The following is a 17,606-nucleotide window of genomic DNA, read 5'->3' on the forward strand; positions in this document are numbered from 1 at the left end:
ACTACTTCTCTTTTTCCTTTTCTTGCTCTACTTGCGTCTTCTCATTCACTTCAGTGAAAAAAAAAAGAAACCTTCCCAAGAGTGCAAAAGGCAACACTTGACTCACAATTCTAATTTTCATACACTTCTGTAAATCTAAGCAGAAGTCACTCCAAATGAATCAGTGCCTGAAATTAGCAAAACCCTCTCTTAGTCCATGATCTAACAGCTTCAAATACATAGCACTGACGATGAAGTTCCATAATCATTGATTACCCATACACAGTTAATATCCATGTTTTAAGCCAGTTAACCATCTTTTTGTTACAAATCTTCAATGGAAGGCTACATTGATGGGGGGAAGGTTAGTTTCAGGAAGCAAAAAAAATCTATATTTAATATAATGAAATTAAACTTCTAAATGACTGTTCATAAGCTCAAGCATGGCCAATGAGATACATCTGAAAATTTAATGTTCCTCCCTGAACATAACAATTATGTATAAAAATGCTATAGCAGTGAGCTCGTTTGCAAAAGATAATGTATTCTGTCTTTTTAAAAGTTCTTAAGACACTGATATTTTTTAAATTCATACAGGTTTTATCTGAAGTCTCTAAGAGCTGTTCACTAACGTCATTAGATAGCTGCATACAAATGAAATTGTCCAGAATTTCATGTTACATACACATCAGTGCATCAGGTCTGAAAGTGAAAATCCAAACTTTAAAGTGAAAAAATTACAACACTCATTAGGCTTACGCATTTTGTTCTGCCCTTTTGACTGGGACATTTTTTTCAAGTGCTTTGTCATTTAGTGCAATTTTGGGGAAATTTTTTTTCTCATGGTCTTTCCCTATTTGAAAAGAGAATTCAAATTCCTCATTTAACAGTTGAAACACCTTTTTTTTTTCTCTCTCTCTCTTTTAATGACAAGCATCTCTAGAAGCGAGCATAACTATAGGAACCGCAGGCAGAGCTGATGTATCAGCAAAAGCAGCACAGGTCCTTCAAACACCAGGAACTGTTCTTATGATGTGCTGATATTTCCCTGTTCTGCTGTCTGATCTAACCTGATTCTTTGGTTGGTTGGTTTTTTCGCCTCCTCTCGTCATGGCAAAACTGGCTTTTTCTCTTCTCTGGTGGTTTCTGTGACTAACTGGTGTTAACTGAGCCTTTGCACAGAAGAATGTGCATAAGACATCAATAATGCTGTTTAGTCTTCTGCTCCAAATGAATCAAATAATTTCTTGCTATTGTGCATGTTAGAAGGAGGTAAGGGAGAGTCTTGGATGATTTGGAAACAAGATACAGAATTTTTTACTGTTGCCAGATGTTTTTGGAGGTAGCGAGGGAATCCAAGAGAAGAGGAAGAGGTTTAAAGTAATCGTGTATAAATGAATGATTCCAGAGTAAATGCCGTACATTTTAATTAAAAGATTATTTAAAGGGGTAGATGTGGAGTGTTTTACTCATTAGGCTATGCCATGATTAGGAAAAGTACCTGATTTGAAACATGAAGCCTGTGACTTCATGAGTGTCAGTCTCACTGTCAACATGAAAGGAAGCCTTTTCCTTTCTTTTCATCTAGAAGAAACTGAAAAGAACAAGAAGGATACATTTGGACCTACACAAAATAACTGCTAGTTTACAGATGTTATAGTGATGTTGCTACCTGGAGCACTGGCCCTTAGCGCTGATCACTGTCAGAATAATGTCAAAATGATAGACCTGACTATTCTGATTTCCTTTGTTGGAAAGGAAAACATCTAAGAAATTCGTGTGCCACCAATAGTAGCTGGCAGCTTTCAAAATGAAAGGGTTTATTTATTCCCATCCAAATATCAGGCTGGAATGGGTATGTATATGTATGTAATCAATGCTAAAAGCACAGGTCTAGTGATGCCATTTCAAAGGAGTATCTGATTCACAATAAATACTAACCAACTGCTGAAAAGACAAGTTATTAAAGCAAAAAAAAAGATGATCAGGAAGTCCACTCTGAAAATGTAATTCTAAAATTTAACCTGTGCATTTCTCGGCCATCACACTCTGGGAGAGTAATGCTGAAAAATTTTTACTTGCCTGCAAAAAGTTTCAGAGCATCAGTTTGAGCACAGGAATACACTTTACAGAGTAGAGCTCACTGTATTAGAATAGTTTGAGAAGTTTTAGAGACATTAAATCCAGACCAACAGATCATCTGAAAGGTATCTTCCAAGTGGAAATCATCCTCAATGCTTCCTTGTATTTGAGGCACTTCATCTTTTGTATTTGCTTTAGCAAGACTGTTGTGGAGCAAAGACACTGCAGATGAGGGAGAGGATGCCACACAACTACAATCGGTTGGACTGTTTAGAGACAAATGGAATAAATCCATAAGCCTATGAGTTTTCCGTTAACTTTAGAGAATTTCCTAGAAATGACACTGTGACTGTGGCAATGAACGGAAACTGAAAAAAAACGAGCACATTTAAGGATGAGTTTGGAACAGGCAGGTAACACATTCCTATTCAAGCTCTTTGAAGATTTAACTTACAGATAAGGGGAGCTAAGAAAAATAGGTCTTTGAAATATTCAGATAGCCTTTAACCATCTCATTCTACATCAAAAGGAAAAATAGTTGAAGTAGAGTCACTGTGACTAATATCTAACAGTCAACTGGGATGAAAGATGAGCCAAAGTTGCAAAGGTAAATTTCTAGTAGTTCCGCACTTACAGTTGAAACCTGAAATATTTTTATGCTTATCCAACCACCAACCTTTCTTTTTTTTTTTAATCAGACATGTTAAGTTAGGGTCAAAATATAACATTAAGTTTGTTAACAAGTTATTTTGCTCAAAATAGCTGAACCGTTAGACAGCAATCTTGTTGCCCTGGGTCCTGAAAGATCTAGGTCCATTAGATTATATCCCATTAGGAAATGGCCTATGAGAATCATAGAATCTTAGAATAGTTAGGGATGGAAAAGACTAAAAGATCATCTAGTTCCAACCCCCCTGCCATGGGCAGGGACACCTTCTACTAAGCCATGTCACCCAAGGCTCTGTCCAACCTGGCGTTAAGCACTGCCAGGGATGGGGCAACCACAGCTTCTCTGGGCAGCCTGTTCTAGTGCCTCACCACCCTCACAGTAAAGAACTTCTTCCTTATTTCTAACCTGAACTTCACCTGTTTCAGTTTAAACCCATTACCCCATATCCTATCACTACAGTCCCTAATGAAGAGTCCCTCCCCAGCATCCTTGTAGGCCCCCTTCTGGAAGGCTGCTATGAGGTCTCCACACAGCCTTCTCTTCTCCAGGCTGAACAGCCCAACTTTCTCAGCCTGTCTTCATACGGGAGGTGCTCCAGTCCCCTGATCATCCTTGTGGCCCTCCTCTGGACTTGTTCCAACAGTTCCATGTCCTTTTTGTGTTGAGGACACCAGAACTGCACACAATACTCCAAGTGAGGTCTCACGAGAGCAGAGTAGAGGAGCAGGATCACCTCCTTCGACCTGCTGGTCACGCTCCTTTTGATGCAGCCCAGGATACGGTTGGCTTTCTGGGCTGCGAACACACACTTCCTGCTCATGTTCATTTTCTCATCGACCAGCATCCCCAAGTCCTTCTCCACAGGGCTGCTCTGAATCTCTTCTCTGCCCAACCTGTACCTGTGCCTGGGATTGCCCCAACCGAGGTGTAGGACCTTGCAATTCACCATGTTGACCTTCATATGGTTGGTATTGGCCCACCTCTCAAGAATGAGGCAACTCACCATACTTGTGAGCAAGACAGTGACTTCACTTGTCCTGCATCTGTGCAAACCTGAGAGCTCCACTTCCATATTCAAATGCAGCTAACATTTCACATGGCTCTGATACTGAAGCTTTTCATAGCTCTAATCAAAAGATCCTGATCGGAGTCAGTGTCTGATATTGCTAGCCACTCACCATCATAACATGATAGTGTTGTAATACTGTGCACTGTTTCTGTCACTCTGCTCAAGTGGCTTATCCTGCCATTTAAAACTTAGAAGACACTGATGCATTTTTTTTTTTAGTTAAAACTGTATCCAACTCTCTACCTAGGTTTATATAATCTTCAGAGAATTTATTCCAGAAGCTGCCATAAAATTTGTTTTATCTTGCTTGATGTTTTCCATCACTAAAAGGAAAGGTTCTGAAACATAAACCTGAAATATGAGCTTTCCCTCATTTCCTCATGTTTCTTAATTCTCCAATTATTTTAAATTTTATTTTAAAATTCTTCAACCATTTACCCAACAAGCGGTTGCGCTACCCAAATTATTCTTACTACTTTATTTTTTCATAGTTACAGAGTGACTTTGTGTTTACTACATGAATTACTTAGATTAAGAGATTCTACTCTTTTACCAATGTTGATCAGGCATTCATGAACAGGTAAAAGTCTTAACATTAGATTGGATTGCATTGGATTATATTCAGTCCTGAATTTCTAAATTCTACAAGAATTTTTGGACCTCTGGTTTTATTCTAGATATTTGTTATGTAAAGACATGAAAGATAATCTCTTATAGAGGCTACCAAGTTTCTTTCAGTAATATCCACCATCTCCCAAATGCTGAAGAAAAAACTATGCTGGAGAGCACACCCCTGTCTCCCTCATCTTCATGCATACTCACACACCAACTATTGACCTTGCTTACATATCTCTTACACACTTAAAATGCTCATCTTACTTTTTTCCCACACACTTTCTCTGAAGGGGCTTAATACCTTTATTCCATGGAGGAAGGAGGGTCAGTGGGTGGGGTGGGGTAATCTATTTTTATTTGTTAAATGAGTTAAAGAAACTCCATTGACCCTCATACACAAAACCAACCAACTTCAAGTCTCCTCACTTTTCCATTTTCCATATGCTAATCATTCATGTCAAGCACTGTACTCCTCTTACCTACTTCAATTCCTTGGGGAGTGGTTCATACATCATTCACTCCCATTTAGCAATATGTTATTCTCCAGAGAAAGACCCCTTCTCATTTAATCTAGTCCACCTGTTGAAGAGGCTGGAAAACACCGTATAACCCCTGTGAAGGTTATATGGTGGAAAGACCCACTGTTTAATGCAACACAGTTAAGTACCCTCAAGTACTAAAGCAACTAAAAGGTAAAAGGAAGAATGAATATAAATGGGTGGAGAAGACATGAAGCTCTCCTTTATCTACTTCCTGCAGGTGTTAGGAATGGAAAAAGATGGTCCTTCACTTTTTATTGCTGAATTTGAAGATGTGCTTCTAAAGGAGCTGCTCTTGCTCCCTGTTGCTTTATGTAATAGATAGGGAAATTATAATGACCTTACTGATGATGTCCCAAATTCATTTAGTCTCCTAGTGATCCAGCTGAATATATTTCCAAACTGTCAAGATAGCTTAAAAATAAATTTTGATATCTCTCTAGGCTCTAGCAGTGTTTGATGAGCTCTTCTTTGCTCCCCCAAACCAGCTGGAAAACAGGTAAGACAGCAACCTTTCTTCCATCTGGGTAGGCAAGGAGAAATTTCTAATCAAAATGCTTTCATTTGTGGAATTTTTTCTTCTTTATTTCTTGTAGCATCTGGCTTGAATTAAAGTGTCACCATTTAAAAAGTGCAGGGCACGGTTCAGAGAACAAATGATGCATTCAGAAATCACATACATACTCTTTTTAACTTCTTTTTTTCTCAGAAATTGTTATTACACCCTTGCCAACAGTGTGGCAGCATCACTTGCAGCTATTTCATGACTCACCAACTCTAGTAAAACGATGAAGGAAAAAATTATAATCATACTACCTATCAAACTTAAAGCAAAAGTTACTTGTACTTCAAATGTGGAATATAATTATGGAAAAATAATCACAGAGCAATAGGGACTCTTTTTTTTTTTTACAAAATGGGGTCTTGAAGATAAAGCACAAATGAATTCTCAAGAATCCAAAGAGTAATAAGATGGCAAAAGCTTGCTCTTTCTACTTTCTTCCTATGCACTTTTGCAGGACCAAAGGAGGTTTCACTTTGCCTTCTCTTAAAACTGAAGGAAAACACAAATTCTGCTATGAATACTGTAACACTGGGAAATGTATTGGTGATCAAATTGCCTATAATGTACAGGAGATACTGTTCTCTAGGTGTAAGATCCTCAAATCCAATGGCAAATCCGGCTCTCTATAAATAAAAAAAAATTAAAAGATATTTTCTCTTAGTCTAGATATTTCTAATCCTAAATCTGTAGCTGACTTTTTCACAAATCACCCTACTAATATGCCACAGGAAGCCACAGAGAGCAAAATTTCAGAGCTGTCAAACTCTTCCAACGATTAGTACCCTTACAGAGCTCTAAACTCTTATTAGATTACATCTCCAGAGGTCTTGTCATGTGCAATTTTGGTATAAATGGTTGGTGTCTTCAAAATTATTTGCTGGATTATCTAGGCACATATTATCATATCAGCTTTAAGTCACTTGAGACCTTCTCTCTGAAGAAGAAAACTTACTTTGTTCTCATAAAAGTGCCCTTGAAATATAAACCAGGGTGGATTGCTATGGTCATACTAACATTTAAATACACTGTTTTCATGTATAACTTCTCACATTTCATATCTGGAAATCAAAATGGAACTGTATAAAAGTATCACATTGTGTTTTTACAGTGCTGAACAAAACCAAAAATTTACAGCAGAGTTTGGTAAGACAACCCAGAAGCTATTCTCTTCCTTTACACTTTAAAAGGTATTGAGTACAAGGAATCTCCTGCCATGATTGTTACATTGCACCATTGATAAGTTTCCTTGCTGAGCAAAGAAATCTTTATCAGGCTTGATGAAAAGTAAGTAGTCATTATTTTGAACTGCATTTATTGTCATCTTCATTTTAAACTTCCTGTTTTTCTTTGTCATGGCCTGTTTTCTTTAAAGCCTCCTGTTGCTGCTCATTTCCTCCCTTTGCTGCAGAACCCCATTTCTAGGCAGGGAATATTGCAGTTATAAAAACCTCAAGAGACTGTTGAATTGCTAAGCTTCCCCTTTTGCAGAGCAAAATCCTGAAATCACCATGCATAAAGCAAAGCAGGCACTCTCCTCTTGGTTCCAGGCCACATGTACTACCCCTATTATGCACTGAGCAAATTCAAGGAGATCATGCCAGGGAAAAACAACATATTAATTTTCTTTGTATATCCAAGAATAACACTGTGAAAAACAACTTACTGACTCTTTTCCTATGTTTAATTTGGATCCTACAGTGGGAGTATTGCCTTGCAGAACACTGAGAAAAACCAAACTAAAACAAAAAAGCAATAAACGGATAAAAAAAAATAATCCAAAAAAGCAGAGTGCAAACCCTCATCCTGACTGTATTCTTGCAAAGGGTGGATATATCGCTGGGTAATGAATTTGTATTTACACATTCTTCCTGCACTACAAATAGGTATTAGACATATTTCAAGTGAATCAGTCATTAACCAAGATGCCTCAAGTAAACAAGGATACCACAAGGTATCAAGGTACCACCAGAGGAGGATGGATCACAAAGATGTTCCCTGGGAGGAACTGGCATGCCAGTTAAAGCTCAGAGCTAACCCATTGCATCCAACCCTAGCCTGGACTCTAGCTAAGCTTTCTGTACAGTAACCAAGCACAGAAGCTCTCTGTGCTTTTCCTCCAGCCAGCCTAACCCATCTGAAGTCTTTCTATAAAGGTCTAGCTTTGTACAATTTACCATTTTCTCCAAGTAACATAATAAAGTCACATAATAAGAACACATCTTGGTTGCTATGAAAACACCAATTTAAAATGTGAAAATGAAAAAAATCTTGTGTTAATAATTTTTGATGGTTGATTGTTTTGGTTCCATTTGTGATTTGTGAGTTTTTTTTATGTTTACTTTTAGAACAATGGGCTAATACTGCTAAAAAGTAATTTATTGTTGCTATTGTAAATCAGGATTTGAAATAATGATGGAGTTTCATATAAAGACTTCACTTACATGGCTACCAATATGAAAAACGCCTGATTTAATGAATAAGCCCAGATTTTCACTAATTGCAAAAATGAACCTCATTCTCCACAGCTAAAAGGTTCTTTTATATGGCACATTGTACTTACTCCCAGCAGTATTGCCAAATAAATCTTAAAATAGTTCCTAAGGAAATTGAATTAAGTATATTATGCAACAATTAACTATAATCACTTTTTTCCAACTTCTCATACAGTGTTTTTATTGTTGAAGTCTCAGGTACATATCCATCAACAGGAAACACCAAGACATTTTAAAAGCGTTGCATGTAATTGCCTTTCTATACCATTATGCACACTTTGCTTAAACAGTGTAATTCCTTTTTTCCCTGATCTACTCTAAACACCATGAAATAAAAAAAAAATATAAAACACAATTTCCCATATGAATTATCAAATTTCTTGTGATTAAATTTTGGTTAGTTATATTGTTATCTGTTTCTTTTGACAAGTACAATTACTGTTGGCATGTGCACCTAAACTGTATTTCATTTTCTGAAGAAGCAGCTCATTATGATCGGTGTAGTTTCTAGTAAAAGGCAGGCATAGAAAAAGTACTTCATAAATATTGACTTACTCTTAGTACCTGTCAGCAAAAATACAAATGGCCACAATTCATAGCTGCAAAAGAAATACAATAAAGCCCAGAAACAGATACGATATACACTGGCAAAGTTAAAGTGATATCCAGACTCCCATATGTCTGAACTCGAAACACTTAGACTAGACAAAACAAAGACTCTCCAGATGGATATTCTGGCCTACACTTATATAGATACGTTATCTCTATATGCATTCGGTATCATTATAGGCTACAACATTTCTTCATAATATTGGTTTTACAACATAGCTCAAAACCAACATACGGTTCATAGTTGTTCTATTCTGTTCCTTGCCTGGCCTATGGTATATTAGACTTCACACATTTGAACACAGTATCTATCTACATTGTCTTGTCAGTATCTATTGTATTATCTACATAGATCTCACTCCCTCAAATATATCAAAGGTTGACTGAAGGACAAACATATGGAACTAATACCATAATGCACATTTTATCAAATTAATAGCAAAAAGCAGTGTAAGAAGAGGGCCAATGGTAATAGTAAGAAATACAGGGAAACTATCTAGGTGTTCATTTTCCCTCTTAGATACTTGAGTGGTCCAGGCTTTGATTGTCATCAAATGATAAGGACTAACCCACGTCCATATTATTCGAGTCACATTAACTTGCGTCCATACTACATATTGTCTGAAGTACACAATGACACCATAATTATCCTGTACTGTTTTTTCCTTCGAAACATACATAGGTATGGCATGCAGTGTGTGCTATGCTCGCATCCCTTCTGCCTTGGGCAACTAATACACAAGTTTTATTTATGTTGCCACACCATAAATAGGTCGGCCTTTTTAGATCACCCATGACCCAGGGATGCAGTCTGATTTCTGGTCTAGAGCCCTCCTGCTGTTGCTGCTTGTCAAGAATCAAGAACTGCAGGGATGACGCTGAGCAGTTAGTTAGCAAGTGGATCCTTGCCTCTTGGAGAAATAGTGTTCCTGGACCTTCAGAGGACTGCATACCAAATGTCTTGCTTTCCTGAAGTCTTAGAAATTAACTAACTGTTCCAGCAAGAAAATTGGTAATGAGGAATAGAATTTCTCTAAGGTTACCGTGGAAGCAAGTTCTTTTCAAACGCAAATTTGAGTTTATTTACCACTATACTATCCTTATGGTCACTACAAAAGACAGTTTGTCTACATATATGTAATATCCATTCACTGCTGTATTCCCTTCCTACAGAATAAAACTATGTTTTTGAATATTCACTGCAATCTCTGTTAGTGCAATTACTTGCAATATCTTAGTATAGTTTGTAACGGTTTCTCCACTCAGCTCCATATGTACACCCAGGATAATTAGGAATGGCTCCAGGCTCCTCAGGTGAAACCCTGGCTCTCTCCAAGTCAGTGAAAGTTTAGCACTTCACTAAGACCACATATTTTCTGTCCTTGTTAAGCCTCTGTTTGATACATTTTCCACTTGTATAACTGATCAGCCAAAGCAAGCTGGAGGAAGATACATTCTGTAAAACAGTATTCTCCAGGATACGCAATGGTAATTTCCATAGAAATCCCTGAGTTAATTTGTGATTCAAGTCTCAAGTTGGTTCATTGTTTTGTTTCTGTTATGTGGTTGTTGTGTTGGTTTGCTTTGCTTTGCTTTTTTCCTTGTTAGCTTTGTTTGTTTGTTTTAAACCCACACTGATAATAAGTGGTTCATAGGCGTGTCATGTAGAAAAGGAAGAGAATACAAAATACTACTCGATTCCTTTGCCTTCTGCCTCTAGAACACAGGAGCCGACTTCGTATACATTACTGACACAAAACAATTATGGTTCATCATTGCAGAAGCATAGGCGTTAAAAACAGACCTCAGATTTTATTTAGTGAAGTCATTTGTGCTTTCTCTGCAGACACAAGCCTTGATATTCAAGTGTTACACAGACAGCAAAGACAGGCTTGCCTTTTTACCTCAATGAAGACATTTAGAAAACAACAATCAAAAAAGAAAAAATTCCCATACACTTCAAAAATCTCACTCCCTCAAATGTATCACAGGCTGACTGAAGGACAAACAACATATATGGAACTAATACCAGAATGCACATTTTATCAAATCGATAGCAAAAAGCAGTGCATGAAGAGGGCCAATGTAACGGTAAAGAATGGCACATGGTAAGAAATACAGGGAAGTTATCTAGGTGTTCATTTTCCCTGTTAGATGAATCATGTATGCTGCTGTAAATCTGTAGAACAGCAGGGAAGGTTTCATGAGACCTGTGAGAAATGCAGAGGTAATGTTTGGGAGAAGAACGGCAGCTCTGAAACATGGAGATATTTACAAGAAGCTGATCCTCCTCCTAAATAAATCAGAAGGATTTCTACCATTGGCTTTAAAAGGAACTAGACTGATCCTTTTGATTTCCTGACAAGACAATGTGGGAAAAGGCTATCCATGAACTTGTATGCCAAATGAGAAAAAGTAAAGCCAGTGAATTTGATATTAGGGAACACTTACCTAAAGTGCTCTCATTCAACGTAAACACCCAGGAGTGTAAGTACTGTCACAAGAAACAAAGCCATTTTCTTTTAATATAAGCAGCTTTGAAAGAATGAAAAATACTCTAAGGACATGTAATAAAAATTCAACGGTGCTAAAGAAATCCAGCAAAGGAGAGCACAAAAGGAATAAGAGATAACTGAAATTCATCCAGGCTGAAGCTAAAAAGAAACAGGGTAGCAAAGACCAATTTTATCACGCAAGACTGAATAATCAAGAACAATAGAAGCAATGAGAATATTTTTAAAAATTGAATGGTCTGAAAAAATGCAAAGGAATTTGAGCTCCCTAGATGAATCACAATCAAATTGAAGAGTAGGAAAGGGGCTGTTCCTCTGTTATAGGCCAGGAGAAAAGGGAAATATACACACACAGCAATCTCTATTACACTAAGATCTTTGCTTACAGTTTGCATATCTAGTTCTCTAAAAGTAAATTAACTGGATGTGGCAATCCCACCTTTCAAGCAGAAATTCTGTCAAGAATCTGGATTAAGTGTTCTTGTAAATACTTTTTAAAGATCTACAGTCTTAAAACCTGTATTTTCTCTGTACAGAATACAGTTCCGTCTCTTGCTGTACTTGTTTGTCAACATTCAAATATTTTCTTCAAAGATCCAAGGTAGCCCCCTCATTGTATTAGACCACAAGTGACAAGAAGCCTGTTTTGTATCATATACTTGCTATTTAGTCCATTTTATGTCTGAAAAAGTTTACCCTTTGAGATTCCTTGAAGAAATATTTGTTCAGCTGAACTAGGAAAGCTTTTCTCCTGTTATTTTTCCCATTATTTTGAAAATGCAAAAGTTAAAGCAGTAATTCTTCCACCGTATACACCCTTATGTACTGCTACTCTCCTAGAAAGAGAATCTTCTCCTATGTTCCTTGAAGCATAAGTCTTGGGCTGTGTGTTGTACCATTGTGCTTACTTTCTCAAAATTGCTTATTCCTCTTGCTTTGGCACTCAGTTCAAAATAAATGACGGACTTTATATCACTCCTGGATCTTGATGTAGATTATAATAGTAGCAAGCAGCAGAATATTTTGTCAGTTCTATGCAAGTTCTCTTGTGCTTTTAATACTTTCCGGGTATTTATTTAAGGTAAATAATTAAATATCAGGTATAAGTTTTCATTTATTTATGTTCATTAACTCCATTTATTAACTCCAGGCAATCAATGGCTTGATTTGGTGAGCTTTCTAGTTTGCTTTTTTCTACCTATTGCTATGTATTTATTCTAGCAAAGGTATAGTTTAAGGAGAAGAGAAGCTTGCAAGATTTGTGTTTATCCAAAGTCTCAGTTTCGTCCATGGTCTCAAGCACAGCCTCAAGAGTTGTACTATCATTAGAAATGAGGTTTAATCCTATATAGGAAGGTGCAACATGCCAGTTTTCCAAAACTGGGTTTATGCTGCAATTTCTTAAGATCTTTCACATATATGCGGACTCATGCTGCGGAGTTCCCTCAAGATGAAGACATGGAGCTTGAACTTGCTTTGATATTCTTACATAAGCCTAAGGAGCAGGAGGGATAGGATGGGTCAATTATGTTCACAAACAGCTGTTTTGCTGATGAGATATGCATTAGAAGTCCACAGCAGTTCATGCTTCCTAAATGCTGAAAATTTTCGCTATCAGATCTGAAGATCTGCTCAACAGGAACTCCAGTTCAGAAATGGCAAGAAGTACAGATAAGCAAGATCAGTAATAAATGCTTTCCTACAAATCTTCCCTATCACACAGCTCAGACAGCAAGTTCAGAAGGTAAACAATTGTAGAAAATTAAACTCCAGTTACATAATGAAGTATTCTCAAGCTTCCTTTATGATCACAGAATAAGGTGTAAAACAAGTATGATTAACAAATAAGCTGAAAGTGGTTTTCCTTTGTTTTTTTTAGCTAGAACTTCTAGATTTCTTCATGGCAAAAAATTCTTGTTAATATATATAAATAACTGGAATCACTAATAGTTTTAGTTGCTTTCATATCTGCTAACAGTCTACTATTATAGCAGAAGAGTAATGATAGGTGAACCTGAGGCAAATCAAGACAACACTGTCCATCCGAGGTGCCCAGGACAAGTTCTGCAAGGGTTGGAGCTATGCATGACGTTAACAATTCCATCAAGATTTAGTACCCATTATTAATAAAAAAATATTAATTCACCATAGAATCCTATTGCTTTCTCTACTATAAAAGTTAGCTATCGTCCTATCTTGGCTAGATGACCAGCCAGCCCTAAAGATAAAACTACTAAAAATGCAAATGGGGAATTGGAGACTAAGATAAAGAAATGGCAGATTTATTAAGCAATTACTATATATTTTCTGCCTTTAGATGAAGAAAGAGGATTGATGGACTGCTGCACACCATATTCCATGGTATAATACAGTTAGCAATTGTAGTGCACAGCTAGCAATGGAAATGGGCTTGAAAAGATTAGTCATATATTAAAAAAGACAAAGTACTATGTCTAGTGGTACATCGCTAAGAGACTGAAAGGAAATGAAGATGGAAAATATTAGAACATTACAACTATTCAGAAAATAGCCATAGGAAAGACTCCACTCTACCCAATTTTACACAAAACTATCATGACACAATTCACAGCTAGGTAAAAGGAAAAAAAACCTTTTTTTTGAGAATAAGCCCCCTCGCACTGCCTGAAATAGCACAATAGATGTGCACTTGCAATGTACCTGATAAAAGAGTGCAAAAATCAGAAGCCTCCTATGCTATCATGGCATAGGAGAACATCCTCCTACTCAGATAGGTTTTGGTGCATCCTCTAAGGCAACCTTAGGTGCATAGCCTAAGGCAACAAAACTTGAGAGTCCTGTGAGTGCAGAGCACACACAACCAAACCATAGTTTAGCTTAAAGCAAGAGCAGAACAAGGAAAACACTGTAGCTAGATTTTCTTTTGCCTTGAACCTTCAGTTCTCATTTCTCCATGCTACTACTTTGACTGTGAAGTAAATGGAGGTTTGGGGTATTTAACAGTAGAAGCTCACATCATCTATGCTAAAATTTTCTTTGTGTGAAAAATAATGCTTCTTTCCTGTAAGTGGCAGAAGATGCAGTTTTAAGAAAGTGCTCTTAAATGACAGTGTCATTTTCACCATACCCAAACAGGTCCAGTATTTATAAAACAGCTGAGCACTACTGAAGAAGGATGGGCAGAGTTATGGACAAGTTAGTTAAATATCAGTTTTTCAGTATAGGAGATACCTGAAAAACACTTCACAGTAAGCAAGGCTCATGGAAAATATTTGTTTTGACAAAGACCCAACATAGAATTAAGAGATAAAGGTCATAATTAGCTTGCTGGATATCTTTTAAGAACTTCCCATTGTAGCTGGTATGTGGAAATATTAAATACTTTGGGTTTTCAGAAGTAACAGGTAACAGCATACCCTGAAGATCACCTAAACAGAACTTAAGGCAAGAATCAAGCATAACAACTGAGCCCAGCACAAGTACACACTTGTGGGACAACAGCAGACACAAACTGAACCCAGTGATGGTTGCAGGCTGAGTTACATGTCCTTGTGCGGAAGGAAAGATGTCTGCTGATCTGACCTCTTCCATGTGGGGAATGCCAGATTCTCTGTATGCCAAGTAAAGGACTTCTGCAACAGAGTATCACTTTTGCTCCCAAACAGGGAGGTGAAGGATGAGCTGACATGAAGAAGGGAAGACATAAGATACCCCATGAATAAGAATGACAGAATTTACTTCCCCTCTGATGCTAACCAATAACTGAGTTGTGACTCGAGTATCACAGTCTGATCCCTGCTGTGCACCGGGACTGCGCATTGTCCTCTCCTCTGATGAGCTGTCAGAGTTCTGAACAGAGCTGCACCAGAAATGCCCAAGATAGGTGTATATCAAATAAATCTCTTGAAGGAAGGGGGGAACCAAACCCCAAACCAAAACAGAGCTTAATGCTTGTGCTATAAATGTTTTAAAAGTATTTTTAGTTAAAATGATTTTCAAAGTAAAGAAATCTGTATTTCAAAATGCATTGGAAAGGTCTAACATTCTGTATCCTTTCAGAGAAACATTCTTGAATTTGGGAGTGGGGGCAACTGCTGGGCAAGAGACAGGATCACATAAGACACATACAGAGAAGACAACGTGAGCAAGATGACATTGTCACAGTAAGCAACAAAATTGATTTTGGCAAGAAGAGGATTAAAATAAGTAATAAACCAGGCAAGGGGTATTGGAATTTGCCAGAAGCACATTTTCTTCTAGAAACCCCACTGAATAAAGTAAAGCTTTTCAAATCAAGAATCTTGCAGAAATGCATGAAAGTAAAATTCTCCAACACCTTAGTTTGCCCCACATGGTGTTAGATATTAAAATTGGACCTGTTGTCTATCAGATCATATATTGTTTCAGAGGTTAGAATATGCATAGTGAATAAAGACAAGGGCTTTCACAAAGACAGAAGCTACTCCTATGAACAAGGGACTTAAACAGCATCATGCAGAGCTGGCTTCTACTGCTGCATCTGATACTGTGCTGGATCCACTCATGCTAAATAAAGCAGTTCCTTATTACCCAAAGTGGGAATGAAATACTGATGCAGATCTGCTGGTCTCAGTATTTAAGCAAGCAGAAGTGTAACTGTACAGCAAGACACTAATGTGAAATGTAACAGAATCATAGAATTGTTTATGCTGGAAAAACCTTGAAGATCATCAACTCCCACAATTAACTTAGCACTGCCAAGTCCACCAATAAACCATGTCTAAATACGATCTACACATCTTTTAAGTATCTCCAAGGATAGTGACTTCACCACTTCCCTTGGCAGCCAGTTCCAGTGTTTGACAACCCTTTTGGTGAAGAAATTTTTCCTAATATCCGATTTTAACCTCCGCTGGCACAAGTTGAGGCCATCTCCTCTTGTTCAGTCACTTGTTACTTGGGAGAAGAGACCAACACCTACCTCACACCACCCACCTCCTTTCAGGTAGTTGTAGAGAGCGATAAGGTCTCCCCTCCACTTCCTTGTCTCCAGACTAAACAACCCCAGGTCCCTCAGCTGCTCCTCATAAGATTTCTGCTCCAGACCCTTCACCAGCTTCTTTTGTTCTTCTTTGGACACACTCCAGCATCTCAATGTCTTTCTGTAGTGAGGGGCCCAGAACTGAACACAGTATTTGAGGTGCAGTACCAAGTATAAGGGGATGATCACTTCCCTAGTACTTCTGATATATTCTGATGTGAATAGTTATTGAAATTAAACTCCACAGTTGATTACCAATATACATTCTACTTGTAAACACTCGAGAGTATGGAATCTGAGTCAAAGAATAGTCACAACTCTGCCTAAAGCTGACTAGAATCATGTTTTCAAAGCAAATTTGCAATGCTGGCTATTGCAAAGAAGAAAGCCAGAAGCTGCTCCAGTATTAATGCTATTCAGTGTCCCAGGTCTTCTGTCTGGGAAACGGAGCTAATGGAAAAATATCCTTTTTTTCAGTCTCATAAAATTAGTTTAAGCACTTCAATAGGATAATAAAGATTTGCAGAAAAGCCAATGAGGAAAAAATATTTTTTTAGTAGGGTTATAACAATGAACAGTAGATAAAGTTGAGCACCATATACTGAGAAATAAGATTAAAAGGTAGTAAATAATGGATGTGACTATGGCACATTCTGCACACTGAATAAGCCAGGGGTCTGGCAGGGGTAAGAGCAGTATGTGACCACATTAAGATTGTTGCAACTCACATGCTCAAAATGGCACTATTGATGTAATCCTAGCATTAACCACTTTTGAGTATTTGACTCTGCATTCCTAATAGTAATGTTAAATTCTTTAAGAAGGCTCAAAGTTAGGCCTTAACTAATGCAGAGAAACCTGTCTGCTTCTTTATACATTTTTATGATGCTCTTTTCTTCATCTTCTGCCCTTGCATTTTCGCCAAAGGGCAGTGATTTCCCCTCAAGTCCAAAATATGCAAATAACCCAAATGCAACACTTGCACCTCCCAGATGTACAAAGGTCTAAAAAAATATAAATGCATCACAGAGCCAGTGCAGTAGCAGATTTATGGCTGACAGGAAAGGAAAACAAGGCTTGTAACAGGATAAGATAGACGCACAGATCTTATTTCAGGGTCCTGTTTTGCCTTGCCTCCATCCAACCCCAATGCAAAAATAAGTGAATCTACTGCTGTTCATGGTGATAACAAAACATATCATTAGTACTCTGCTCCCTGTTCCCCACAATGCTGCCATGGGCTCCTCCTTCCAGTCAAAGCCATAAAGCAAAGAAAGAGGCTCTGATGTTATGTCAGATCTGGCTTCCACATGAACTAGCCCTGAGGTGATTTTACTACAACTGCTTGAAAAAACAGTCATAGTAGTACAAGCATGACTCATATATGCTTGGGAACGTATTAAAAAGACAAATCAATTTCTATCGAACTTTCAGTCCAATAGATTTTTATTATGAATAGATAATAATGTAATTA

General features: G+C 37.6%; 1 protein-coding gene across 1 annotated transcript in view; it reads right to left on the minus strand.

Annotated features, from left to right (window-relative positions):
• Positions 1 to 11,951: 11,951 nt before the first annotated feature.
• DDX60 (DExD/H-box helicase 60) overlaps positions 11,952 to 17,606 on the minus strand; it is a 305,952-nt gene continuing 300,297 nt past the window's right edge. The window contains exon 38 of the mRNA XM_062614849.1: positions 11,952 to 11,966. The gene's annotated coding sequence lies outside the window, so the exon portion shown is untranslated. The remainder of the gene's footprint in view (positions 11,967 to 17,606) is intronic.

This window comes from Pezoporus occidentalis, unplaced genomic scaffold (assembly GCF_034315485.1).
Source record: "Pezoporus occidentalis ecotype Australia unplaced genomic scaffold, CSIRO_AGI_Poc_V1 ctg1, whole genome shotgun sequence".
NCBI lineage: Eukaryota > Metazoa > Chordata > Aves > Psittaciformes > Psittacidae > Pezoporus > Pezoporus occidentalis.